At 41.8% G+C, this 27,125-nt stretch overlaps 1 long non-coding RNA gene across 2 annotated transcripts in view; it reads right to left on the bottom strand.

The window, feature by feature from the left end:
• Positions 1-25,327, bottom strand: part of LOC104981415 — a 235,570-nt gene extending 210,243 nt beyond the window's left edge. For both annotated transcript variants that reach the window (XR_824372.1, XR_824371.1), the window contains exon 1: positions 24,932-25,327. This is a non-coding gene — a long non-coding RNA (uncharacterized LOC104981415). The remainder of the gene's footprint in view (positions 1-24,931) is intronic.
• Positions 25,328-27,125: the final 1,798 nt, after the last annotated feature.

The following is a 27,125-nucleotide window of genomic DNA, read 5'->3' on the forward strand; positions in this document are numbered from 1 at the left end:
GGTGGGGGCCCCGGGGGAGGTGGGGGAGTGTCCTCTCTATTGGGAGAAATGTAATGATTCTGAAAGTGTTCATTTCCAAGTCTTTTTCAGACGAAAAATGAATGGCTTCAGAGTTTCATGGTATACATTCCCAAAGATATGGGAATACTAGACCACTTTACCTGCCTCCTGGGAAACCTGTATGCAGCTCAAGAGGCAATTTATGACCAGACATAAAACAACAGACTGGTTCAAAATTGGGAAAGAGTATGTCAAGGTTGTATATTGTCACCCTGCTTATTTAATTCATATACAGAGTACATCATGTGAAATGCTGGGCTGGATGAATCATAAGCTGGAATCAAGATTGCCAGGAGAAATATCAACCTCCTCAGATATGCAGAAGATATCACTCTAATGGCAGAAGGTGAAGAGGAACTAAAGAGCCTCTTGAAGAAGGTGAAAGAGGAGAATGAAAAGAAGGCTTAAAACTCGACATTCAGAAAACTAAGATCATAGCATCTTGTCCCATAACTTCATGGCAAACAGATGTGGAAAAAATAGAGGCAGTGACAGACTTTATTTAAAATCACTGCAGTTGGCGACTATAGCCACGAAATTAAAAGACACTTGCCCCTTGGAAGAAAAGCTATGACCAACCTAGACAGCACATTAAAAAGCAGAGATATCACTTTACCATCAAATGCCCATACAGTGAAAGCTATGATTTTTTCCAGTAGTCATATGAGAGTCGGACCATGAAGAAGGTTGAGGGCCAAAGAATTGATGCCTTTGAACCGTGGTGTTGGAGAAGACTCTTGAGAGTCCCTTGGACAGCAAGGAGATCAAACCAGTCAATCCTAAAGGTAATCAACCCTGGATATTCATTGGAAGGACTGATGCTGAAGCTGAAATTCCAGTACTCTGGCCATTTGATGGGAAGAGCCAACTCATTGGAAAAGACACTGAAGGCAAGAGAAGAAGGGGACAAGAGAGAGTGAGATGGATGGCATCATGGACTCAATAAATGTGAGTTTAAGCAAACTCTAGGAGATGGTGAAGGTCAGGGAAGCCTGGCATGCTGCAGTCCATGGGGTTGTAAAGAGTCAGACACAACTTAGCGGCTGAACAACATAATCTTTTATTTCATCTTCAAAACAGACCATATGGAAAAGGCATCATACTACCCATTTTACAGATTAGAAAATGGATTTCAAGGAAGTTCAGAAACTTGCTCAAGTTAAAACATCTGCTCAGTGACTAGGGAAGAACTCAACACCAGTTCCTTCCAGTTCTCAGACCTGGCTTTCACCACCCCCTGTCTCCTCTCCACATTCTCCTGGTCCACCTCTGGTATCTGGAACATGCTTTCTCCCTAATGTACATATTCCTGAGAAAGGATGGGCAGGGGGAGCTTTCTCCTTTCTTCCCAGCAAATTTACCACCTTCAGCAATTCCTTCCAAATTAGAAGAAGGGAGGCATACATAAAGCCAAGACCTAAGAGGGGAAATATTAATATTTCATGTGTGCTTTTTTTACAATGCCACTTCCTGGGAAATATTAACTCTCTCTCAAATGCTATCCAAGGTTTGGCATATGTGTGGAGACTCGACACAACATATAATCATGGAGGAAGGAAACATCTGACAGTGTGTCCCAAGGAGAGAGTGTGTTAGGATGGAGGGCAGACCCCAGACCTCCTGTCTCTAATCACCAGGGAACCTTTGCCACTGAGCTGTAAATTCCAGCCTTCTCAGTCGTCTGATGCAAAGAAAAGCCATAAGCAGGACATCTGCAGCACTGTATGAGGGCAGCCACACTCCCCACTCGCCCTCAAGATCTTATCCTCTGGTAGGTCAAAGAGCAGAAATTCTGCCTGATTGCTGAGCCCAGGGATCCTGTCTCATTCATTCCTGGTCCCTGGTCCCCTGCCTACAATACTTACAGTTGACATTAAAATTGACTGTAAGGGACTTTCCTGGTGGTCCAGTGGTGAAGAATCTGCCTGCCAATGCAGGGGACAAGCCCTGGTCTGGAAGCCCGGATCTGGAAAGATCCCACATGCCACAGAGCATGTGCACCACGACCACTGAGCCCGTGCTCTAGAGCCCACGCTCTGCAATGAGAAGCCACTGCAGTGACAGATCTGTGCACCACAACAAAAGTATCCCCCACTTGCTGCAACTAGAGAAAGCGCGTGCGGAGCAACCAAGACCCAGCAGAGCCATAAACAGATAAATAAAATTTTTAAAGCTGATCATGAGAGAATTATAATTTAACTTTGTTGACAGAAGTATTTCTACTTAAGATGAACTTGGTCATGTCCATCACCTGGCGTCAACTAGGTCTCTGACCTGGAGGCCATCGCACAAAGACCCTCTCAAACTAACGTAGAGATCTAGACCATCCAAGATTAACAGAAACATATGGGTCTTGAAAACCAAATGCCCTGGGTAGGTCTTGTTTGTATCTTGATTCAAGTAAACTCTCTAGAAAGCCATTTGGGGGCAGGTGGGGAATTTTGACTATAGATGGGATGTATCAAAAAAATTATTGCTTTGGATAATGTGGTTGTATAAGAAAGCAAACTTTCAAAATTTCTAATCTAACATTTAATGGTTTCAAATGTCATGTTTTCTGGGATTTACTTTAAAATACTACCCCCCAAAAGAAGAGCTAAAATCTAAATATTGGGTACATGAGGGGTCACTACACCGTTCTCTTTACTTTTATGCCTATTTGTAATTTTTCTTATCAATTTTATGAGTGCAAATCAATCATTGAGACATGACATGGTTCTGCTTTTACTTGCAAAAGTGCTATTCTGATGTATGATCCAGTACTGATGTATACATATTCTCACGTATTCTCTAAGAAGAGAGGTGCATTTTGAATATTTTATAGCTAAGTTTTTTTGAAGTGGATCATTTAGATATTATGAACTAAAAGTATTTTTAGCACAGGCTAAAGTAAAATATAAAACACATACAATCCCAGGTCAGGGCTGCCTATTGCAATCATCGTTCATGTCGGTGAACATCATGGATGAATTCAGACCAGGTGGACGACAAAAAATTCACTCTATCAAACACACACACAGTTCAGTTAAGTTCAGTCGTTCAGTCATGTCCAACTCTTTGTGACCCCATGAATCGCAGCACGCCAGGCCTCCCTGTCCATCACCAACTCCCGGAGTTCACTCAGACTCACGTCCATCGAGTCAGTGATGCCATCCAGCCATCTCATCCTCTGTCGTCCCCTTCTCCTCCTGCCCCCAATCCCTCCCAGCACCAGAGTCTTTTCCAATGAGTCAACTCTTCACATGAGGTGGCCAAAGTACTGGACTTTCAGCTTTAGCATCATTTCTTTCAAAGAAATCCCAGGGCTGATCTCCTTCAGAATGAACTGGTTGGATCTCCTTGCAGTCCAAGGGACTCTCAAGAGTCTTCTCCAACACCACAGTTCAAAAGCATCAATTCTTCGGCACTCAGCTTTCTTCACAGTCCAACTCTCACATCCATACATGACCACTGGAAAAACCATACACACACACACACAATGTCCTGATCACACACCACTCACCCAGAAAACTCTTTGTCATCATCAGCCACTAGAACTTTGTGTAGTGCCTTCATTTAACAAGCGTTTAGGATACTTATATTGAAGGAGACACTCTTCTATGCCCTTCCAAAATCTTAACTCATGACTAAGAACAATCTTTGAGGGAGGTGCTATTATTATTTTTCCTATTACAGATGAAGACACTGAAGGACAGAGGAGCTAAACAGCACAGTTTTAAGTGGCAGAGCTGGGATGTGAATCTATACACTTCAGCTTCCAGAGTTTGCTCTTAACCACCATGACATGGATCCTCACTATTATAGCCATTAAATCAAAACAGTCATTGAGGTGGTACTTTTTAAATAATCATGAAAAAATAAATTATCCATCCTTAGGAACTTTTAATAATTTTTTCAACATCCATGAACATAACAGAAGCAGCATTTGAATCAAACGTCCTAAGACAATTGAGATCACAACGTGCCCAGGTGTGACTTTTCTCCAGGGCTCACCAGCTCTGGAACCACCTTCAACCTTCCCTCCTACCCCTTTCTCTTCAGGCTGCTTCCATCTCCCTTTCCTGCCCGTGAACTCCTGTTTTGAAAGCCAGCCCCATCACCCTTACCTCTGAAGATGTGACCGCAGCTTAGACTGGAGGTCTTATTCTCTGCTTCCTCCGTCTTTCTGTAGTTCTGTTCCTCCAGTATATCACACCTCACATGGCACTGACAGTGGTTTTTTCACCCTTATCTCACAGTAGATAAGGATATTGGTAGGAAAAAGACTGTCCTCACCTTAATTGTCACTGACACCTAGTCAGTCTCCTGGCATGAAACAGTCCTTAATAAATGCTTATTCACTGTATCTGACAGCAGTGGTCCCCAACCTTTTTGGCACCAGGGACCATTTTTGTGGAAGAAAATGTTTCTCAGGACCAGGGCAGGGGCGTGGGAATTATTCAAGCACATTACATTGATTATGCACTTAATTTGTATTACTGTTACATCAACTCCTCCTCAGATCATCAGGCATTAGATTCTGGAGGCTGGGAACCCCTGTTCAGGACCTCAGGGTCACCTCGTACCCTGTTGATACCTCGGCTCCAACACTTGAGGACCTCAACTAGAACTCCCTGTGGCATCTCTTCTTCATGATCAGGCCAAGCTCTTCAGGGGCAGGGAGGATGCCACCTCCGTTTCGCTTCTCGTCACACCCACCACAGTTCCTTGTTGATGTTCAAGGATAAATAGTTATTGCCATTAACCATCATTCTTATGTAGACGGATGGAAATGCCAATGGCTGAAGTTCTAGCCAATGGAATGACAGACAGGCCAATTATTTGTGATATACTTCTCCCTCAGAATGAGACACCTGGCTCAAAAATGGGGATGCACAGTCTTTGGGAAGTGATTTCTAGCCACTTTAGCGTCTCTGCCTCCTTTGGTTGTGGCTGCTGCCCACTGGAAGTCCTTCAGTTAAGGTGGGAAGCTACAAGCATAAAAAGTATACTTGTTTGTTGTGAGAACGCAACCACATAAAAACCACAGAAGGGACTTCCTTGGTAGCACAGTGGATGGGAATCCTCCTGTCAATGCAGAGGACGTGGGTTCAATCCCAGGCCCAGGAAGATTCCACATACCACAGAGCAACTAAGCCCATGGCCACAACTACTGAGCCTGCTTGCCTAGAGCCTGTGCTCCACAAAAAGAGAAGTTTCACAATGAGAAGCCTGCACCCCACAACAAAGAGTAGCCCCCTCTCGCCACAACTTGGGGGAGCAAAGCAATGTAGACCCAGTGCAACCAGAAATAAAAATAAATAAAATCATTTTTACACTTTTAAAAAAATAAAGTTCATACTCATAAAAAAAAAAAAAAAAAAAAGCAAGCATGGAAAATTACTTTGGAGGATGACAGCACCAAATAACTAAGACTGTGTGTGGAAACCACTTCAAGTACAGCAACGATGTAAGACGGGGCTCCAGTCAAACACAGCCAAATCCTAACCTCGATCTAAAATCAACAGTCTTGGCATTTCTTGGCTCATAGGTAGTTCTGAGGTCAAGGTACAGCAAAACATAAAGCAAAATAGGGAGGATGGGATCATAATTCACTGATGCTATCTTAATTCCAGAATGAATGGTAGGTTTGAAAGAACACACATTAACCCCTTTCCTGCAGATAAACACTAGAACCTTCTAATATCCCCCCATTCCTGAAAAAATAAAAGGGTTACTTTATAAAGAGAAAGCCCTGAAGACAAAACTTACAGCAATTTATATCAGAGCTTCAGTGTGTAATAAATAATTCAGAACTACTTCTAATTTTTAAATATTTGTTAAAATATCATCTACTATGACTACATGCTGTCCAACACTGTAGCTATAAGACACATGAAATATGGCTAGTCCAAATTGAGATGGTTGTATAAGATGTCGTCAGTACAAAAGACACATCAGAATTCATCATTTTGGTAACACAACTATACTTCAATAAAATTAAAATAGTAAAAATATTGAGTATACAGTTCAAAAAAAGAGAATGGTATCACAACTGCCATGAAAAAAAAAATGAGTTTCATGGATAACAGAGTGACCAATAATGGTGAATGGGGCAGTTCAAATAAAGATTTTTTAACCTCAAAAAAAAAAAAAAGAATTCATCAGTTTGGTTTTTAAAATGTCAAATATCTCATTAACTTTTATACTGATTAGATATGGAAGTAATAAACTTTTGAATATGCTGGATTAAGTAAAATATATTATCAAAATTAATTTCACCTCTTTATTTTCACTTTTTTAATGTAGTTACCATAAACTTTAAAATTATAAATGGCTCATGGTGTGGTTTGTATTCTATGTCTGTTGGGTAGCATTACTTTAGACCATAAGACAACAGAAACCCAGTAAGACATAGCTCATGCTATAAATCAAATTGTCTTCCTCAAAACCCACATGCAGCTACTAGAAAAGTCTTGGAGCAGCTTTAAGCATGTGTGGTGCAATTCACCACAGCAGAACCTGAAACTCAAAGCCAAGTCTAAATGGAATGAAGTTGATATAGGGGAGGAGAAACATAGATAATACAAAAGAACAGAAAATTCCAAAACCATAACTTTTTGACTCTAGAAATTGGAGATATGAAGTCCACTGGAAACCCATGCTCAGACCCCACCTTCCCTTAGCTCAACTCTATACACACAGCTCCCTGAGAAGACCCCCCAAAGCATCTTTCCACTCAACTGTCCTCATGAAAATAGAGCATGATAATGGGAGACAGACATTCCCTCTGCTATGACAGTGAGGTAGTTACTGAAGATCATTAAAATCTGATGCAAATTTCCAGGTGCTCTCTATGGAAAGAATGGTGGTCTTTGGCCCTTTCATTAGAGTAGGTATAATTTATTTCTTATTTCCATTAGGAGCATGAGAAGGGAGACCCCATGGGGAATAATACTTACAAGATAGCGATTTTCTTTTTCCCCCAACTTCCAAGATGCGGAGGAAAATTCATTGGTGAGTATTTATTAGCTAATGGTGAAAGAGCACTTCAAAAATGAAAATGGCTCTGAGAGGCACTGAGTTATCCTGATTGCAGAAACTGGAGACCCAGAAGAAAGGGCACTCTATAAACTATTCCCTGCAGTTGGCTCCGTCTCTCATGAGCCTCTCAGATTCCTTTGTCCCTCCCACGATAATAACTTGTCTTCATGGCCATAGCCAAGAACACATTCTTTGTTTGGTTACATAAGCTTCTAAAAATAGCAATTTATCATGGAAATATTAAATGACCCTTGAAGATAGTGTTTTGATGGGCTATTAAGTTATTGCAGTGTCTGTTTTCTGTAATATATTATAATTAAAGAGAAAAAAATCTTTTTTGATGCTTTTCAAACCTTAAGAAAAGTAGATCAGTTTCATGCCTTAGGCATTTTTAATCTTAAAAAAAAAAAAAAAAAACCATGAAGAAAGGTTTCCCGTGGTCAAAGAAGTTTTACCCCAGACATGGAGATGAATATTCTCCTCGTTACTGAGGTCTAAGGAAAAAGAGGAGGCTCATTCTAACTGTAATTTATTTTTTTTCTGTCTGTCTAGCTAGATTGATAAATGAATTCAAAGTAAAGGAATCGGAGAATTTAGCTGACAGACTATAAAGTAACCCTAATAATGCATTCCTTATTTCTTAAATCTAGAAATTTAAAACTGAAAGAACCCCAAGCAAAGATCTCGTTGATATCTCCCTAAGACCAGAGAAGTTAAGACGCTTGCCAAGGTTACAAAGCAGGGCCAGCTGTCATCTGTCCCAGATCACCTATTAATTGTCATTCTCCTGGACAGCAGGTGAATGAGTGAGTCAGGAAGTGAATGAAAGAAGTGACTCAAACAGAAACTGAGTCTTCACGGAGGGACAGAAAACCAAGGTCTTAAGATGGGACTACAAAAGGCAAAAAAAAAAAAAAAATTGTAAGGAAATAAAACAGACTGTCTTCACAGACTCAGCAAATGACCAAGAGTACATAAATTATGGTCAGGAAGTCTTCCTAGACAGTCAATTTATTTAGGTGGGTTTCTTCTTCCATAGCATTTTTTAAAACTGCACATAAAATTAACCATTTTAAATTCAGTGATATTTGGTACATTCACTGTACTGTGTAACCATCACCTCTATCTCATTCTAAAACATTGTTATCATCTCCAAAGAAAATCTCATACCACTCTGTTACCTCTCAGCCCCTGGCAACCACCAATCTGCTTTTGCTTCTGCAGATTCACCCATTCTGGACATTTCGTACATATGGAACCATATAACAGGGAAGCTTCGGAGACTGACTTCCACTTAGTATAATATTCTCACAGTTTATCCACAATGGTAGCGTGTATCACTGTCATGTTTCTTTTTATGGTTGAATAACATTTCATTGTAAGAGCTTCTCTAGTGGCTTAGCAGTAAGAATCCCCTGCCAGTGCAGGAGATGTGGTTTGATCCCTGGGTCAGGAAGATCTGGAGAAGGAAATAGCAACCCACTCCAGTGTTCTTGCCCGGGAAATCCCATGGACAGAGGAGCCTGGGGGCTTCCGTCTGTGGGGTCACAAAGAGTCAGACACAACTGACAGAAAACACAACAATGACGATTCCATTGTATGTATATACCAGTTCAGTCAACTCCTTCGTGCACCTAAAGCATCCATGGTGATTTATGAGCTCCCTACTATCAATGAACATACTCTTAAGAGTCCTCACTCCGAAGCCAGTCATCATCTGTTCAACAAAATGGAAAGCTCTCTGAATATTGCGTGAAGTCAGGATAACAACTCTCTTCGTACAAGCTGTAGTTTTCTTTTTAATTTTTAATGAATTTTTAATTTTTAATCTCTAATTAATTTTTACTGGAGTATAGTTGCTTTACCACGTTGTATTAGTTTCTACTGTAAAGTGAATCTGCTCTCTGTATACATATGTCCCCTCTCTCTTGGATTTCCTTCCCATCTAGGACACCAAAGAGCCTTAAGTAGAATTCCCTGAGCTATACAGTAAGTTCTCATTAGTTATCTATTTTATACCTGGTATCAATAGTGTATATATGTCAACCCCAAGCTCCCAATTCATCCAACCCTCCCCAAACTGTTTTTTTTTTTCCTATGATGCGTTTCTAACAATAACCACCCTGGGAATTGAGTTCTATTATCAACATCCTTATTTTGTAGGTGAGGAAACTGAGAAATAAAGAGCATAAGTAGCTGTCTAGTGTCACAGCTGGCAAATGACAGAACCAGGATGGGACCCTTCCCTTTCTGTCCACCCCAGCATCAGCATTCATCCAGCTACTCACACTAACCCAGTCACCACTCACAACATTGAGTATAAAATAGGTCTACCAAATACATTTGGAAGAAAGGTTCTCATATTCAGGACAAGAAAGGCCTCAAGTCACAACTAAGTTTAGCTCTAAATATACATTTGTCAGTCAGTCCTTGTAATTCACAAAGCATTTTCCCAAATACACAATTGTATAAACGGTTTGTAGAGTCTCATATTAGTCTACCAACTAGCTAATCCATCACATGGTAGAACTCCATTGAGTTATCAGACTTAAAATGTATGTGTTCTTAATTTTTATTAGAAAAACCATTCCAAGTTGAGAATGGAGGTGTCTGAAACTCAGCCTCTCCTTGCAGCAGTGGTTCTCTCTGCATCCTGCCCGGCCCACCCAACCCCACTGTGCTCCAATAACTGTGCAAACTGCAAGAGAAGTGAGATGGAATTCCACTGATGAGATTTAAACTAAAGATCTTCCCAGGCAAACCTCCAAAGATAAACAGAAGTGGATATGAGGGTTGCATGAACTCTCAAAGCAAAGTGGCAGGATATTTAGAAAATATGAGGAGAGGTAACGCCAAGAAAGGACAAAGCTTATAGTTCATATTTAGTAGTGAACTGTAGTCTAGTCAAAGCTATGGGTTTTCCAGTAGTCATGTATGGATGTGAGAGCTGGACTATAAACAAAGTTGAGCACCAAAAAATTGATGCTTTTGAACTGTGGTGTTGGAGAAGACTCTTGAGAGTCCCTTGGACTGCAGGGAGATCAAATCAGTCAATCCTAAAGGAAATCAGTCCTGAATATTCATTGGAAGGACTGATGCTGAAGCTGTAGCTCCAATACTTTGACCACCTGATATGAAGAGCTGACTCATTGGAAAAGACCCTGATGCTGGGAAAGATTGAAGGCAGGAGGAGTAGGGAACGACAGAGGATGAGATGGTTGGATGGCATCACTAACTCTATGGACATGAGTTTGAACAAGCTCTGGGAGTTGGTGATGGACAGGGAGGCCCGGCGTGCTGCAGTCCATGGGGTTGCAAAGAGTCGGACATGACTGACCGACTGAACTGAAGTGAACTGAGTGAGCTGTAGGCTGCTTCCAAATCATAGCCCCACAGAGACTAATGCTAAATAATGATACTCTGGATGCCATAATGCCATTTCACCACCATGATCACACAGATAATGGAGACAATACTGATTGCACATACTTTTCTTTTTTTAATCACTGTGCAGCACACGGGATCTTATGTCCCTAACCAGGGCTCAAATCCATGCCTCCTGCAATGGAAGCATGCAGTCGTAACCACTGGACCTCCAGGGAAGCCCCTGTGTATACATTTTGAGAACTCAAAATAATAGAGGGCAAATTCTTTCCTGTACCATGCTTTTGAGTTTACAAAACACTTCACCACCCATTGTTACCTGAGGTCCACATGACAACCTGGTGAGTTAGGATTGATATTAACATATCCATTCTACCCTTGCAGAAATTGATCATGAGAGTTTAAACTCTCTGGCCACGCAGCACATAATTTAATTTGTGGAAACAGGACTCAAAATTCAGTCTTTTTGAATCACCCTAGGTCAGTCTGCAAAAAGGAAAAGAGTAGAAATAAAAATTGCTCCAGGCGAGAGAAACAGCAAAATATATCACACAATGTTGATGTGGAAGCAAGTATGATCTTCTTCTGAGCATTTCTTACTTTTTGCCTTACTCATCCCTTCTCAAATCCTGAGTCCTGAGATGAAGGTTACCTCAGAGATGGCAGGAATATAGTTTGCTGACTACAAAGAAAATGTACACATTTCTTTTCAAAGTCCTGATCTTTTCAAACCAAAGTAACATCAGTTATTGCAGGGATGTTCACAGTAATATTTAATTCCTACACATTGGATGTGAAAGTGTTTTAGTCACCCAGTCATGTCCAACTCCTTGAGACCCCATGGACTGTAGCCCACCAGGCTCCTCTGTCCCAGGGATTCTCCAGGCAAGAATTCTGAAGTGGGTTGCCTTTCCCTTCTCCAGGGGATCTTCCTGACCCAGGGATTGAACCCAGGTCTTCTGCATTGCAGGCGGATTCTTTACCGTCTGAGCCACCAGGGGGGCACTTTATTTATCCACAAGATGATCCCTTCTTTCATGACAGACACTCAGGATATAAATCTTTTCCACAATACCGTCATGCTTTGTTTCTAAAAATCAAATAACTCTTTAAGGAGGCTCTGAGGCTCTGTTAAGACTCTGAGGTGGCACACAGATCGTTTATCTGGCTACAGGGAAGATGAAATGGGCTACTCTTCTCCCAGAGTTAGACAGTTCCAGTTAGAGTAGGTCCAGGTTGTGAAAGACCCTCCAATCCACCAACCCCACCATCCTGCTCTCCTACTAACATCCCAGAAGCCCCTCTATACATCACACCAGGAAAACAGAGTGGGTCGCAGAGTGCCCGGTATGTATAAGCATGAACTCCACTAGCCAGCCTCACAAATAACTGCTATTCTAATGCTCAGCCCAGAGTACACTATAATGGTCGGTGATACATAAAGTGGTAATGATGACTTGTTTTATTTCACTCCCTGTAAAGGATGACAAAGAATCTGTACATGAGTTGGGGTGGGACTGGAGACTGCTATATGGGAAGAAGGGAGAAAATATTCACCAGTGATTTTTGCCCTGCTTCTTAAGGCTTTTTTACACTTCAGATGGACTGACCTTAGGTATAAAACATATGAGTGGAAGCTTAGAAGGGTACATGTTTGGTTTAACTCAAATTCATTCCATCAATACCTTTCTAAGAGGAGGGGCAAATTTTGACTCATGTGCCTCTTACTCTCCAGCTTCTGCTTTTCAGGGGGTGGTCTTGGTATAAAAAAGTGACCCCACATTTCTGGGGTGTTGTGTACTGCAACCTGAATCTGGAGCCAGAAACCCTAGACTCTGCATTTGCTGTTTATTAGCCATGTGATCTTAGCTGGGCTAATAAGAAAGCATTTCTACAACTATGAAAATAAAAATTGTTATGGAAATGAAATAAAGTATATTAAAAAAAATTTGAAAACTTTAAAACACCCTTCACGTGTAGCACATCCACTCACTTCACAAACGTGTCTCCATCTAGGTGAAAGTAATAAATAACCAACATCCTTCCTTGTATAAGTTTATAACTAGAATTTCTAAGAAGATATAAGCTATTTTCATGAGGAAGAAAAAAATGAAGTGGGCATTCAAACAGTTATCTAGGAAAATCAGACCATGGAAAGGGTAACTCAGTCTGTTCTAGGCACGGAGGGGAAGGAAGCTTTATGTTAACGTGGTTCGATTTAATATTGCGCACATCAGTCACTGTAATCACGGTGCCAGGACTGACACAGGAATGCCCTGCTGTTGAAAATCTCATAAAGAAGAGAACAGGACTTCACCAGTCGCCCCCCAACCACCCGCCCAGAAGAGTTTTCCATCATTTCGTTAAAAGAGAAAAAAAAAAAAACCTACCACATCCTGCTCAATAGGGTGACTGGCTCCTGAACAGGCAAGAGATTATTTCCAAACACATTCTTTCCTTGCTTTTCCATCCCCATGGGGCCCTGCTATCATTCCCGGCCTCCTGAAACCCCGTGGCTGCAGCCTCCATCTTACTGAGCAGATTTTCAAGCAAAGTCTCCTTGTTGCTGTGCCTGCCTTCCGGAGCTGCCGGCCTGCCTGTCGGGGGGTCCAGGGCTGAATTTATTTCCCACATCTTGGACGCGCTGCTCTCTCGCCACCCTCCCTCTTTCCCCTCAAGCCCACACTCCCCTCCCTCGCTCCCCTCCCCCCTCATTCCTAAATCCTACAGCCATGACAGAAATAAATTAGCTAGAGGTACAGGTCACACCTTGGAGAGCAGTAAACGTTCTGTGGGAAATCAATAGAGAAGATGGGATTCTCAAACAGCTGAAGCAGAAGGAATGATGCATTGATGGCTATACATAAACCAAACAAAGGAGCCCGAGAGCAGCCTGCCAGGGAGGGGCGGGTGCTCTGTGGGTTCATTCATCCCAACACCTGAACCCAAGACAGCACCGCAGAAAAGACACATCCCAGACACCTGTGCATCTGGAGCTTTTTGCCTCGGGGATGCTAAAGCTTGCTTTGCCAGTATTTGTGAAAATTAGAAACGATGTCCAGGTCGTGAATGCTAGTGCTGGGGGCCTCCTGGATGCCCTAAGCAGAGTGTGTGAGATCTGTATCTATTCCAGGAAGATCTCTCTGGCCGCTGACAGCAAAGCCAGGGAGGGATCACCTAGATCGTTAACTAAGGAAATAATTCCTAAAGCCTGAAGGGTGATGCAACGGAATAAGCTTTAGGCTCTCTCAGACCTGGGTTCCAGTCCTGGCTTCACCACTTGGCAGCAAAAGGATCTTAAGAAAGTCGCTTTTATAAAATGCCAACATGAGATCTACCTTAGAGGCAACTAAGAGGATTAACTGGATAATACACATAAATAGGCATAGAATGGATGCTAGTTATTTTTCCTCCCTCCCTCAGCCTGATTATTGAGTAGCTTTTCCACTGCTCTTGAGTTCTCCAAGTCTTTTCACCACAGATCACTCACAAAGGTGAGGGCTGATGAAAATTTAATCTGAGACAAAGTTCAGGGTCCACCAAAAATAGGAAGCTCAGAAGGGCTTTTGGTATCTCCACGTATCAGCTACCAAATGCCACCTCAAATAAATAGCCTATGTTAAAGTGAGATGCTTGCTATGTGAACACAGTGTCAAAACAAAACCCTATGCCTAAGCACCTCATGGAGAGAAATTCTGGAATTTCCATTGCTCTGTTCCAAGAGCCTATTTTTCTCCTGTATCTGTTCCCTTGTTTTTGTTTTTTTTTTTTTTACTTCCACAAACTGCATTTATTCAATGATATTACTCTCTTTTTCTTCTCAGTTTGAGCCTAACCTTCTTCCTCATATGCAGCTGAATTTCAGTAATGAAGCACTTTCAGTGTCTCAGCCCTCACAATTATCTAATAGACTGAATTTTTTATATTCTCAATTTTGTAATTGCACTAAAATACCTTCCCCTTGCAGCTCAGTTGGTAAGGAATGGGCCTGCAATGCAGGAGACCCGGGTTCAATCCCTCGGTCGGGAAGATTCCCTAGAAAAGAAAATGGCAACCACTCCAGTATTCTTGCCTGGAGAATCCCATGGACAGAGGAGCCTGGCGGGCTACAGTCCATGGGGTTGCAAAGAGTTGGACACGACTCAGTGACTAAACTACCACCACCACACATAATACAAATGCTACCGTCTTTACCGGTTTTTAATATACCGCTTAGTAACACTAAGCACATTGACATTACTGTGCAACCATCACCACAATCCATCTCTAAAAATTTCCATCTTCCCCAGCTGAAGCTCTTGTGCCCATTAAAGAAAATCTGGCCGTTCTCCCCTATCCGAGCCACTGGCAACCACCATTCTACTTTGTCTCTATGCACTTGACTTTGGCAGGGACCTCCTGCAAGCGGAATCATGTAACAGAGGCATACCCCGTTTTCTTAGTTTTATTGTGTTTCCATTTACTGGGCTTCACAGATACATTGTGTTATTTATACATTGAGGGTTTGTAACAACGGTGCCTTGAGTAAGTCTGTCTGCACCATTTTTCCAACAGCACTTATTCACGTAATGCCTCTGTCACATTTTGGTGATTCTCACAGTATTTCACTTTTTGCTTATGATCATATTCAATATTTGTTACAGTGATCTGTGATCAGAGATCTCTGATGTTACTACTATAATTGGAGATGCCACCAAGTGCGCCTAAATACGAGGCAAATTTAACCAATATACCTCCTATCCCTTCTGACTGCATCACCAACCAACTGGCTCCCAATCTCACTCTGTCCTGTTGTGTGTGTTTGTGTGAGTTTCTCAGTCATGTCCAGTTATTTGTGACCCCTTGGACTATAGCCTGCCAGGCTCCTCTGTCCACGGAATTCTCCAGGCAAGAATACTGGAGTGGGTTGTCATTTCCTTCTCCAGGGGATCTTCCCAACCCAGGAATCAAACCTGGGTCTCCTGCACTGCAGGCAGATTTTTTACTGTCTGAGCCACTGGGAAAGCTCCTGTTTCCCTGAGACACAACAATAGTGAAATTAGGCCAGTTGATAACCCTAGAGTGGGCCCTAAGTGTTCACAGAAGAGCTGCATGTCTCTCACTTTAAATCAAAAACTAGAACTGATTAAGTTTGTCAAAAGTTAAGCGCCTGAGCCCCCCCGGTGGCTCAGTGATAAAGAATCAGCCTGCCAATGCACGGGACGTGGGTTTGCTCCCTGATCCAGGGAGATCCCACATGCTGAGGAGCAGCTAAGCCTGTGCACCACAACCACTGAGCCTGTGCTCTGGAGCCTGGAAGCCGTAATCACTGAGCCCATGCGCCACAACTACTGAAGTCCGAGTGCCCCAGAGCCTGTGCTCCCACCAGAGAAGCCACTGCAAGGAGAAGCTCATGCATTGCAACTAGAGAGTAGCCCCTGCACGCCACAACCACACAGCAATGAACACCCAGCGCAGCCAAAAATAAATGAATAAAATTATTTTAAAAAAAAGCTAAGCCCCTTGTGCCCAAGTTAGCCACGTTGCAAATGCAAAGTAAACATTCTTGAAGGAAATTAAAAGTGCTACTAAAGTGAACAACAAATGATAAGAAAGTGAAACAGCTTTATGGCTGGTTTAAAGAAAGTTTTAGTGGTTTGGATAGAATATCAAACCAGTCACAACATTCCTTTAAGCCAAAGCCTCATCCAGAGAAAGGCCCTAATTCTCTTCAATTTTATGAAGGCTGAGAGAAGTGAGGATGCTGCAGAAGAAAAATTTGAAGCTAGCAAAGTGTGATTCATGAGGTTTAAGGCAAAAAGCCAACTCCATAATCTCAAAGTATTTTACAAAATGAAGCAACAAATGGTGATAGTGATCCAGAAGATCTAGCTAAGACAATAAAGATGGCTACAATACACAACAGATTTTCAGTGCAGACAAAACAGCCTTCTCTTGGAAGATGCCATCTAGGACTTTCATAGCTACAGAGGAGAAGTCAATGCCTGGCATTAAAGCTTCAAAGGACAGGCTGATTCTGTTGTTAGGGATGAATTCAGTTGGTGACCTTAAGTCGAAGCCAGTGCTCATTTACTATTCTGAAAATCCTAGGACCCTAAGAATTATGTCAATTCCACTCTGCCTGTGTTTTTTAAATGAAACAAAGAAGACTGGATGAGAGAACGTGTTTGTATCATCATTTACTGACAACTTCAAGCCCACTGTTGAGAACTACTGCTCAGGAAAAATATTCCTTTTGAAATATTACTGCTCACTGACTATGCACCTGGTCACCCCAGAGCTCTGAGGGAGATGTACAATGAGATTGATGTTGTTTTCATGCCTGTTCATACAACATCCATTCTGCAGCCCATGGGTCAAGGAGTCATTTTGACTTTCAAGTCTTATTATATAAGAAATACATTTCATAAAGCTATAGCTGCAATAGATAGTAATTCCTCTGATGGATCTGGGAAAAGTAAATTGAATACCTTTTGGGATGGAAAAAATGCCATAAAGAGCCTCTGTAATTTCTGGGAAGAGGTCAAAATAGCAACACTAATAGGAGTTTAGAAGAAGTTGATTCCAACCCTCCTGGATAACTTTGAGGGGATCAAGACTTCAGTGGAGGAAGTAATTGAAGATGTGGTAGAAAGAGCAGGAGAACTAGAATCAGATGTGGAGCCTGAAGATGTGAACGAATTGCTGTAATCTGATAATAACATTTTCAGGGATGATGAGCTGCTTCCTGTGGATGAGCAAAAAAATAAAAATGGATGCTTAAGATGATATCTACTCCTGGTACAGATGTGGTGAAGACTGTTGAAATGACAACAAAGGATTTAAAATATTATATAAATTTAGATGCTAAAATAGCTGCAGGGTTTGAGAGAACTGACTCCAATTTTGAAAGGAGTTCTACTGTGGGTGAAATGGTATCAAACAGCATTGCATTCTACGTGCAGTACTGATGGAAGGAAGAGTCAGTCTACATGACACGCTTCACTGTTGTCTTAACTTTAATAAATTCCCGCAGTCACCCCAATCTTCAGAACTATACCCTGATCACTTAGCAGCCATCAACGGGGGGGGGGTTCCACCAGCAAAAAAGATTATGACTCACTGGACAATCAGATGCTGCTTAGCATTTTTTAGAAACATTTTCAATTAATATATGCACACTGTTTTTAGACATAATGCTATCTCACAGTTAATAAACTATAGTAGAGTATAAAAACTTTCATATGCTCTAGGAAACCAAAAAATTTGTGACTTGCTTTATTGCTATCATCACTTTACTGCAGTGGTCTGGAATCTAATATCCAGTATCACTGAGGTATACCTATATTTGTCTTTCTATGTCTGATTTGTTTCACTTAGCATAATGTCTTCAAGGTTCATCCATGCAGTAGCATGTGTCAGAATTTCCACCTTTTTTTTAGATTGAATAATATTCTATTGTGTGTATATACTGTTTTTTGTTTATCCATTCATCTGTTGATGGTCACTTGGGTTGCCTCCACCATTTGGCTCCTGTGAATAAAACTGCTGTGAACATGGCTATACAAATATCTCTTTGAGATCCTGCTTTTATTTATTTTGCTTATACACTCAGAAGTGGAGTTGCTGTATCATATGGTAATTCTAGAGCTGCCCTAGTGGCTCAACGGCAAAGAACCTGCCTGCCAATGCAGGAGACGTGGGTTTAATCCCTGGGTTGGGAAGATCCTCTGGAAAAGGAAATGGCAACCCACTCCAGTATTCTTGCCTGGAAAATCCCATGGACAGAAGAGCCTGGCAGGCTACAGTCCATGGGGTCGCAAAACAGTCAGTTATGACTGAGTGATTAAACAACAACAACAATGGTAATTCTATGTTTGACTTTTTGAGAAACTGCCATACTGTTTTCCATAGCAGCTGAACCATTTCACATTTCTACCAAAAGTGCGCATGGTTCCAATTTCTCCACATTCTTGCCAACACTTGTCATTTTTTTTAAAGTAGCCATCCTAATGGATGTAGTGGTTCTATCTTCTCAGAGAGTTTGGGGGAAATATGCATGTGTCAACAATTTGTCTGGTACGCTGACTTGTTGTTAATTTCTAGTTTGCATACAGGAACTTCTTATGCTCACACAAATGTTGCTCTGGCTACATTTTCTATATAGGCGTCCTGTCCTTTCAAAGTCTTTTGGCTTCCACTAATTTAGGAAATGTAAAGTTAATTTGGGCAATTCAAGAGACTTCAGGGGAAGGAAACGAAATGTCCATCAATAGATGAATGGACAAAGAAAATGTGAGATACACACACACACGGAATACAACTCAGCCACAAAAAAGAATGAAATTTCACCATTTACGACAACATGGATAGACCTAGAGGGTATTATACTAAGTGAAGTACGACAAAGTAAATACCAGATGATCTCACTTACGTGAGTAATCCAAAAAACAAAAAATAAACAAAGAAAACAGAAAGAGACTCACAGATACAGAGAACTATGATTTCCAGAGAAAAGAGGGGTTGGGGTACGGGTGAAATACGTGGAGGGGAATAAGAGGCACAAAGTTCTAGTTACAAAACAATTCATGAGAAAGTAATATACAGGATAGGGAATATAGTTAATAATATAAAAACTTTAAATGGTAACAAACGGTAACTAGACTTGGCATGGTGATCATATCACAATGTATGTAAATGTCAAATCACTGTGTTGTACACCTGAAATTAATGCAATGTTGTATGTCAACTCTATTTCATTGTTGTTTAAAAAAATAGTTTTTAGTCCTCTGATTCAAAGCGGTTTGTCTAGCTCTGTTAATCATGCCACCTACCATTTAAGTAAGTGAGGTAGAAAGGCTTTTTAGAAGCAAAAGAGTGAAACACTAGAACTCTGAGATAACAGCCAGGGGATAGGTGTAAAGCAGATGCTTGCGTAGCAGCCTACATTTTTCTAAATCACTTTAACCGTTGATCTTCCCACCTGAAGGAATTCCTGCTTACATTCCACTTTTCAGATGTGAAAACTGAGGCCCTGTGAAGTGAAATAATTGACTCAAAGTCACACAGCTGGAAGATTTCAGGGTCAGGACCCAAATCCCAGTCATGCCACTCCAATCCTGTTTTTAAACATGATACTACCTAATAATGACTGAGGTCTTCATTTCTGAAGCTGCAAAATTTTAAGGATCTAACTGTAGGCAGGGGGTGGGGGATAATTTCTATCTGTCCTTCAACAGCTCCCCAAAGGCAGACAGTGCATACAGCATGAAGCACTATCTCTTCCTGGGACCAGACTTGCCCAACTCTGGACAACTCATGTTGATGGATCCAGAATTAGACAAGAAACAGGTATCCTCCATCTGAGAAGCTTGGAGAAGTACTACTCAATAACCAAGTCTACTGGACCACAGTCATCTTTTTTCCACCTAAAATGCTTTGTGGGCACTTTCCGATTACACAAGACAAAGTATGCCCGGTTGTTCAATTACATGAACCCCTTTTGCCGTGTGTAGCTGGCCCTGGGTATCCACAGGGTATCAGTTCCAGGAACCCCCACCTTCCCACAGGTACCAAAATCCACACATGGAGACTTCCGTGTTGGTCCAGTGGCTAAGACTCTGCACTCCCAACGCAGGGGACATGGGTTTAATCCCCGGTAGGAGAACTAAGACCCTGCATGTAGCAACTAAGAGTTCACATGCTGCAACTAAAGTGTCCTGCAGGCTGCAACTAAGACCCAGCACAGCCACCCAACTGACTAAATAAATATTTTTTTTTAAAATCCACACGTTTAAGCCTTATGTACAATAAGGTGGTATAGCTGACCTTGGCAGACAATCCCTGGTTGGTTGAAACCAAGGATGCCGAACATGCGGATACAGAGGACCAACCATATACTTCTCCCCTCAGGGCAGATTTCCTCCTCTTTAAGCTTCCCATGGATATTGTGAACTTTGAAGACTGTTGGTAAAACAAAATCTAGTGTTGGGTACATAACAGATGCTCAAGAAATTGAGACCCAGCTACACCATCCCCTGGGAGTGACCTTCCCTTCCCAGCAAGGACAAGTGGCTGAAGGCCATGGCAAGGCATCTGAAGGAGAACACAACTAAAGAACTTAAGAGGATTACACCTCTCCTCATCCTCCACTGCTCTCACAGCTTGCTTCATGCTTCTGCTTCTCCATACCTGTTTTGTTAGTCTGTGCTTCCCTTTACAGGCACCATCTATTCAGCTAGACTGAACATGTTCTGAGGGAAATGGCCCTGCCCTCCACTGCATTTTGCAGCCCTGTGATGGTGGACTTGGGGCTTCCCAGGCTCAGTGGTAAAGAATCTGCCTGCAATGCAGGTGATGCAGGGGGCGTGGGTTCAATCCCTGGGTCAGGAAGAACCCCTCGAGAAGAAAATGGCAATCCACTCCAGTATTCTTGCCTGGTTCCAGCGGGCTACAGTCCATGGGGTTGCAAAACGTTGGACACAAATGAGCACGCATGCATGCCATGATGGTGGATTTACATTTCTCTATCCAGAGAATACTCAATGAGAAAGCATTGGCTCGGTCAGAAACAAGCCCTTGAGTTCTCTAGGGGGATCTTGATGACACAATGCCAAGGGTAACCCCAGGAGCTTCAGGGTCCAGATAATCCATCAGTATAAACAGCCAAGCTGGTGCTGTTCAGAAGGGCCAAGAAAAACAAACTCATGACAATCCTATGGCTTGTCTGTATGTATGCCTTCCCTCATTTGTCTATACCTACCAGACCCATGGTCTGAGAATAACTCAAACTATCCATTCTTCCCTTCATAGAAGATTCCTCCCATGCTAGGAGCCTGCATTTGAAGGCCCTCAGAGATAACTAGATGTTACCCAACAGCACTGGTCCTCTTAGACAATGACCTCCCTCCAGCCTGTCCCTGAACAGAGACCAAGGAGACCCCTGCTCTTATCTCAGTTATCTCCTTGGGCCATTCAGCACAGTTTGAGTTTTTAGTCAATATGCCTAACTCATCTGATGATGCTAACTCACCATCACAACCATCCTGAAGATCTAGGAGTTGAGCTAAGAGCTGATTGAAAGTGAAAGGGCTAGTTGTTCAGTTCTATCTGAAACTTTGCAACTCCATGGACTGTAGCCCGTGGAATTTTCCAAGTGAGAATACTGGAGTGGGTTGCCATTTCCTTCTCCTGGGGATCTTTCCAACCCAGGTCTCCTGCACTGAAAGCAGATTTTTTACCTTCTGAGCCACCAGGGATTGGGAATCCCAATCAGAAGAGCTGACTCTTAGCTTGGGTAAAACAGAACACAAACAACGAGAGCATGCATCAAAACATGTTCAAAACACTGGAAGGTTTACTCTGCAAGAAGCATCATCTCATATAATCCTCATGGCCAACCCTGTGCTAGATACCCCCAATCTACATACAAGGAAACAGAGACACAAAGAAACTCAGAAAAGTCTGTGCACACTAAGCCCATGTGACACAAACTAAGCCCATGCACCTCAACTACTGAGCCCTAGAGTCTGTGCTCCACAGTGTGCCACCGCAACGAGAAGCCCGTGAACCGCAACTAGAGGAAGCCCCACAAGCAACAAAAACCCAGCACAGACTTTTTAAAAGGCCATGTGCTTTGTCGTTACTCCATATGGCATATACCTAGAGGTCCCACAGTCAGGATTCAAAGCTAGCTCCCCAATGCCCTGAGTGTGACTGTGGGTGATGTACATAACTTTTCCAGCCTGAATTTTCTCCTTCACCACGGGACTGACAAGAAAGTTCCTGGCACTACCACTCATCTTACATTCATGAATCATGGAACCCCTCCTATTGTATTATCCCTACACATCAGGAAGCCCAGAGGGTCTCATCTGTATTCAGGAGGGTCTAGAACTTCAGATCCTGAGTTGGGCAACCTGAACTCCCATCCTCTTCCTGACCTCAGGGAGCAAGTCATTCAATCTTTTGATGTTCATCCTTTGTCATAGGAAAATGTCAACACTGGCCTGATCTCTTGTAATGAGCAGTGTTGAAGGTAAGATAAAAGGAAAGAGGCAAAACATCCCTGAAAGATTTGCAAGCACTTCTCCAAGTTAAGAAACCATCCTATAAGGGATTTAGTTAAGAGAAATTGTTGCACAAAATAACTACCATCATCTAAAATGTCAAAGTGAGTGGGAAAACTGACTCCAAGATACAGAAACTCAGCCCAGACTGCTCTTGATTATTGCATAGGTAGAGTCCTGAACTGGAGCTTGACGGCTCTGGCTGCTGGTTCTAACTCGGCCACTGCTCTGGATGAGCCACTAGGCTTCACTGTGAAATAAGGATATGATGCTTGCCTTCCCCAAGCCCAGAAGGTAGGGTGTGGGCAGGATACAGAAACATTCATAGCATTTGAGACAAGAAAACCTCTAGAAAGTCAATTATATGCATTTTTTTCAATGTGATGTCAGACTTTCTTTTTTCCTCCCACTCACTTTCCCTTGTCACAGTCTAAATTTTATCCAGATGTGAACATGAAGAGGCCTGTTTTTGTTTGTTCTCTGCCTCTATGCATACCCTTTCATTTTCCTTTGTGCCTCAATAGGTTTCCATACCATTCTTTAGAACACAGGCCATGACAAGGGGAACAACATTGCAGAGGGATGCAGGGGAGTCAGGAAAAAAAAGAGGTATAGAATGCTCCAGAATGTGTGTTTCCTCTCTCTTAACACAGACAGAGGCAAGACAGTGAGAGGGTCCTTGAGTCCAGACGAATGCCATCAGCCATGCAAAGCCTCCCAGGCAGCACTGTCCCAGAGCCCACAGTGCAAGTGGCATGCACACGTACACACACACACACTTTCATGGAAAACTGTGCTCTCCCATCCCAGAAAGGATTTGTTGTTTCAATTAAACCCATCAAGATCTACACCACATGTTAGGAAAGAAAGGAAAACCAAATCAAGCCTGAATTACTTTGGCCATCTCCTTGGGGATCGATCTATATCAAATAAACCACCATCTATGCATTGGAGAGGCTTTTACTTATGAAAAACAGAGGCAGGTGCAGAATGGCAGCAATGGTACTAAATTGAAACCCCGAGAGCAGAAGAAAGTGGATTGAGATGCATCCACTTAGCTCCTCTACTTATGTCGAAATAGCAGGATGGGGAGCGAGCAGATCATGGCCCTGGTGGGGTCTGGCTTCTTCGTCCTCGTCTCCCTGAGGTCCCTTCCCTCCGAGTTTGCTCACTGTTTCAGCTGCCCAGTGAGAACAGATGGACAGAAGTTAAAAGAACAAGGTCAGCCCCTCAACTAAAGTCTTATTTCACATGCTGCCCCACCTCTATCATCCCTTCTTGGGACATAAAGATGGAGAATGAAGGGCAGAGGTGTGAATGCATTTGATTTCCTATGAAACTGTGGTCTTTTCATTTACATCCCCTGAATAGCTGGCTAGTCTGATTTACACATTGATAATATGTGATGCTTTGTATTCCAGCAAATATTTAATCCCTGACTGATCAATAATCCCTGTCTGGCTGTTCTTTTTTTGAAAAGAAATAAATCCCCTTTTTACTCTTAAAATTCTTGAATAAAATTAAGCTGCTTTAGCCCAGGATGCACTGTTCCTGTGTGGAACAGTGGTTTCATGTGAAGCCATGTGGTTTCATAACCTCAGTCCTCGGATGTTTTAAAGGGGCTGCCTTTGCCAACTTGCTATTTCTGAGATCCCAGCAGCTTTCTAATCTGACTTTTCTGTGTCATCCGTTGATATTCAAGTCTGATCTTCCCTTTTTTAATTAAGAAAGTAAAATTACTAACCAAAATCAGTGAGTATATAGCAGGCAATATTTTTGCATTTACTTCTTATTTTCACCAAGAAGGTCTTGATTTTAATTCCTTCATTACAACCTGTTTCTGCCTTTCTAAATACTCTTTCCCTCCAAAACTATATTTTAAAAGAAAAAAAGTTCCACTCCTACACTAATTCTAAAATAAAATCTGTACTCCTTTCCCCTTTTCTCAGCATTAGAGTTGAACATTACAAAAAATGCACATTAAACATAGAAAGAGGTGGCTCTCCTCTCTCTAAAGGGCTCCCAGTGCAGCCTCAAAGCCCACCAAAAGTTCCAAAAACAACAGCAACGGAAAACAAACTCTCTTTCATCTTTGGCAGCAACAAAAGCAATAACTTTCACCAAACCAACCCACGCCAAGAATTAATATAATACAGAACACATCCACATTCAGACCATTATGGCTACATCAGCTTACCACAATATTTGTTTGAAAAACACATAATTTGCGGTAGAGAGAGAGAACCTCTAATACAAAAAAGAGGTTCTTTCAAATGCAAATGAACCAAAAGACATATCTTCCCTGTGTTTGGAAAATCGCTCCAACATATGAAAAACATACTTTTTGTGTGGAAAAAAAATTTTTTTTGATGTACACCCACTTAGTTGAAAAGGCAATTAAATTTGCTGTAGATTACCTTAACAGTTGAGAAAAGTTTAACTTCTGGCTCCAGAAGTCCTAAGGACTTTATTAGCAGACCTAAGTAGTCTTCTGTTCCCAGGTAGCAAAGTTTCTTTTCTTCTCCACTGAAATGCTCGTGTGAACACTGAAGGACATTGTATTACTGAACTGATCGGAAAAAGATATTGTTTCCAATCCTCTGGCAGGAAGAAAAGAGAGAGAGAAAAGAAAGAGAAAGAAAGAAAGGGAAGAGAGAGAGAGAGAGAAAAGCAGGGCAAAATGCAGTCTAATCGAGCATTCTTCCTCGTGGAAAAAAAAAAAAAGTAAATCCAGGATTCTGGACCGGGTTCAAACATAGCTTGACAGGCTACAGGAGAATTTACACTGAGCATGCTTAGCCCCGCACGGCTTGCATGAGACACACTTAATGAATATTACTTCCTTCCCACTGGCTATTCCTGCTGGAAGTCCACACCCACTCCGCTTTCAGAAGTCAGGAATTTAGCTCCAGCCAAAGTCCAGAAAACACGCTTATGCAGAGACAAGGCCTCACCGATCCATAAACTTTCAGGTTATGACCTGCAGGTCAGTTTGACAAATAGAACATGAAGGTGAATTTTTTTTTCTGCCCTTGGTTGTGTTCCCAGCTTTGTGCCTGTCCTAAACTGCAGTTCCCCTGGAGAAGAGAGAAATTGCTTTTTTTCTAAAGAACACCACGTCTTAAACGCCAGTGTAAAGGCCTTTCCAAATGAAGCTTCCAAACCCAGATTAGAATAAAGGTCATCTGTATATGAGAACACACTGTGACAATGCTTGGACTTTCAGGAATTTTTTTTTTTTTAATTTCTGCCCCAAATGTATTCTTTCTGATAACTTATACATCATGTCTTTCTAAAATGCTATACACCAGTAGACAGTGTTAAAATATGCTCAAAATTCAGATTTAATCTGTCCTGCTGCCCAGGTCATACTTTGAAAAAAAAAGAAAGGTTTTAATTTCAAACAATGCTTTCCCTTTCTCTAAATCCCTTTGTCATGTTTAATGATAGGAGGCCTGAGATTCTGAAAAAATGTAAAAATGGACTATTTCTCTGATAGTCCAAGAAGGCAGTATTTTTACCCTGCAAATGAAAAGGGTTGAAGAGAAAGAACTTAATATAGACAGCATAGTAATGAAAGGTAATGAATAAATAAATTTTATATTTAAAGTAATCATAATAACAAAATATCTTTTGTTTTTCTTCTGACATTTTCAGGGTACCATTCATGGGTTTCTGTGCTTTAATTAGAAATATGATTAAATACTCATTTGGAATTAAAGTACTTATTTGCCTAGACACACACACATACACACCAATTTGTGTTTGAAAAGAAATGACGTCACAGAGGATGAAAAGCAACAGAAATTTCCTAAATGTACAGGGAAATATGATGCACCCAGCCTCTAATACAAAGCCTGCCTAACTAGCATTGATTTCATGGATTAACACAGGGGCTTCTGTATACCTTACAAGTAAACCCATTGCATCTTCATACCTGTAACATTTTTAGCAGCTACTGAACGGCTAGGACGTATTTCCTTACATAAGAGCCTTGCAGCATAAACTGTCTCCTTGCCTGCTGTTGAATGAATAAAATTTCCTCAGACACATTTTCCTTCCTGTAATTATGAAGTCTGGAGTGAGTACAGACTCACTATGAGGGATGATGGGGGTGTTTTATTTGTTTTAGGCTTTGCCTAAGGGAAAAATAAGATTTAGCCCCCTGTTGCAAGTGTGTTTATCTGTCCCCTGTTACAGAGCAAACTAAGTTTGCAGCATGGACTTCCCTGCTGGCTCGATGGTAAAGAATCTGCCTGCAAGGCAGGAGACGTGGGTTCGATCTCTGCGTCGGGAAGATCCCCCTGGAAAAGGAAATGGAAACCCACTCCAGTATTCTTGCCTGGGAAATCACATGGACAGAGGAGCCTGGCGGGCTACAGTCCATGTGGTCACAAAGAGTCAGACATGACTTAGCGACCAAACAGCAAAGTTCACAGCAGTTAGATGAAGCCCAGGAGAAATGGAATTTCAAAATATGTAATAGGGCTTCCGTGGTGGCTCAGTGGTAAAGAATCTGCCTGCCAATGCAGGAGACATGGGTTTGATCCCTCATCCAGGAAGACTCCACACGCTGTGGAGCAACTAAGCCTGTGAGCCACAACTGTTGAG

The sequence above is a fragment of the Bison bison genome, unplaced genomic scaffold (genome assembly GCF_000754665.1).
Source record: "Bison bison bison isolate TAMUID 2011002044 unplaced genomic scaffold, Bison_UMD1.0 scf7180017864518, whole genome shotgun sequence".
NCBI classification, from domain to species: Eukaryota; Metazoa; Chordata; class Mammalia; order Artiodactyla; family Bovidae; genus Bison; species Bison bison.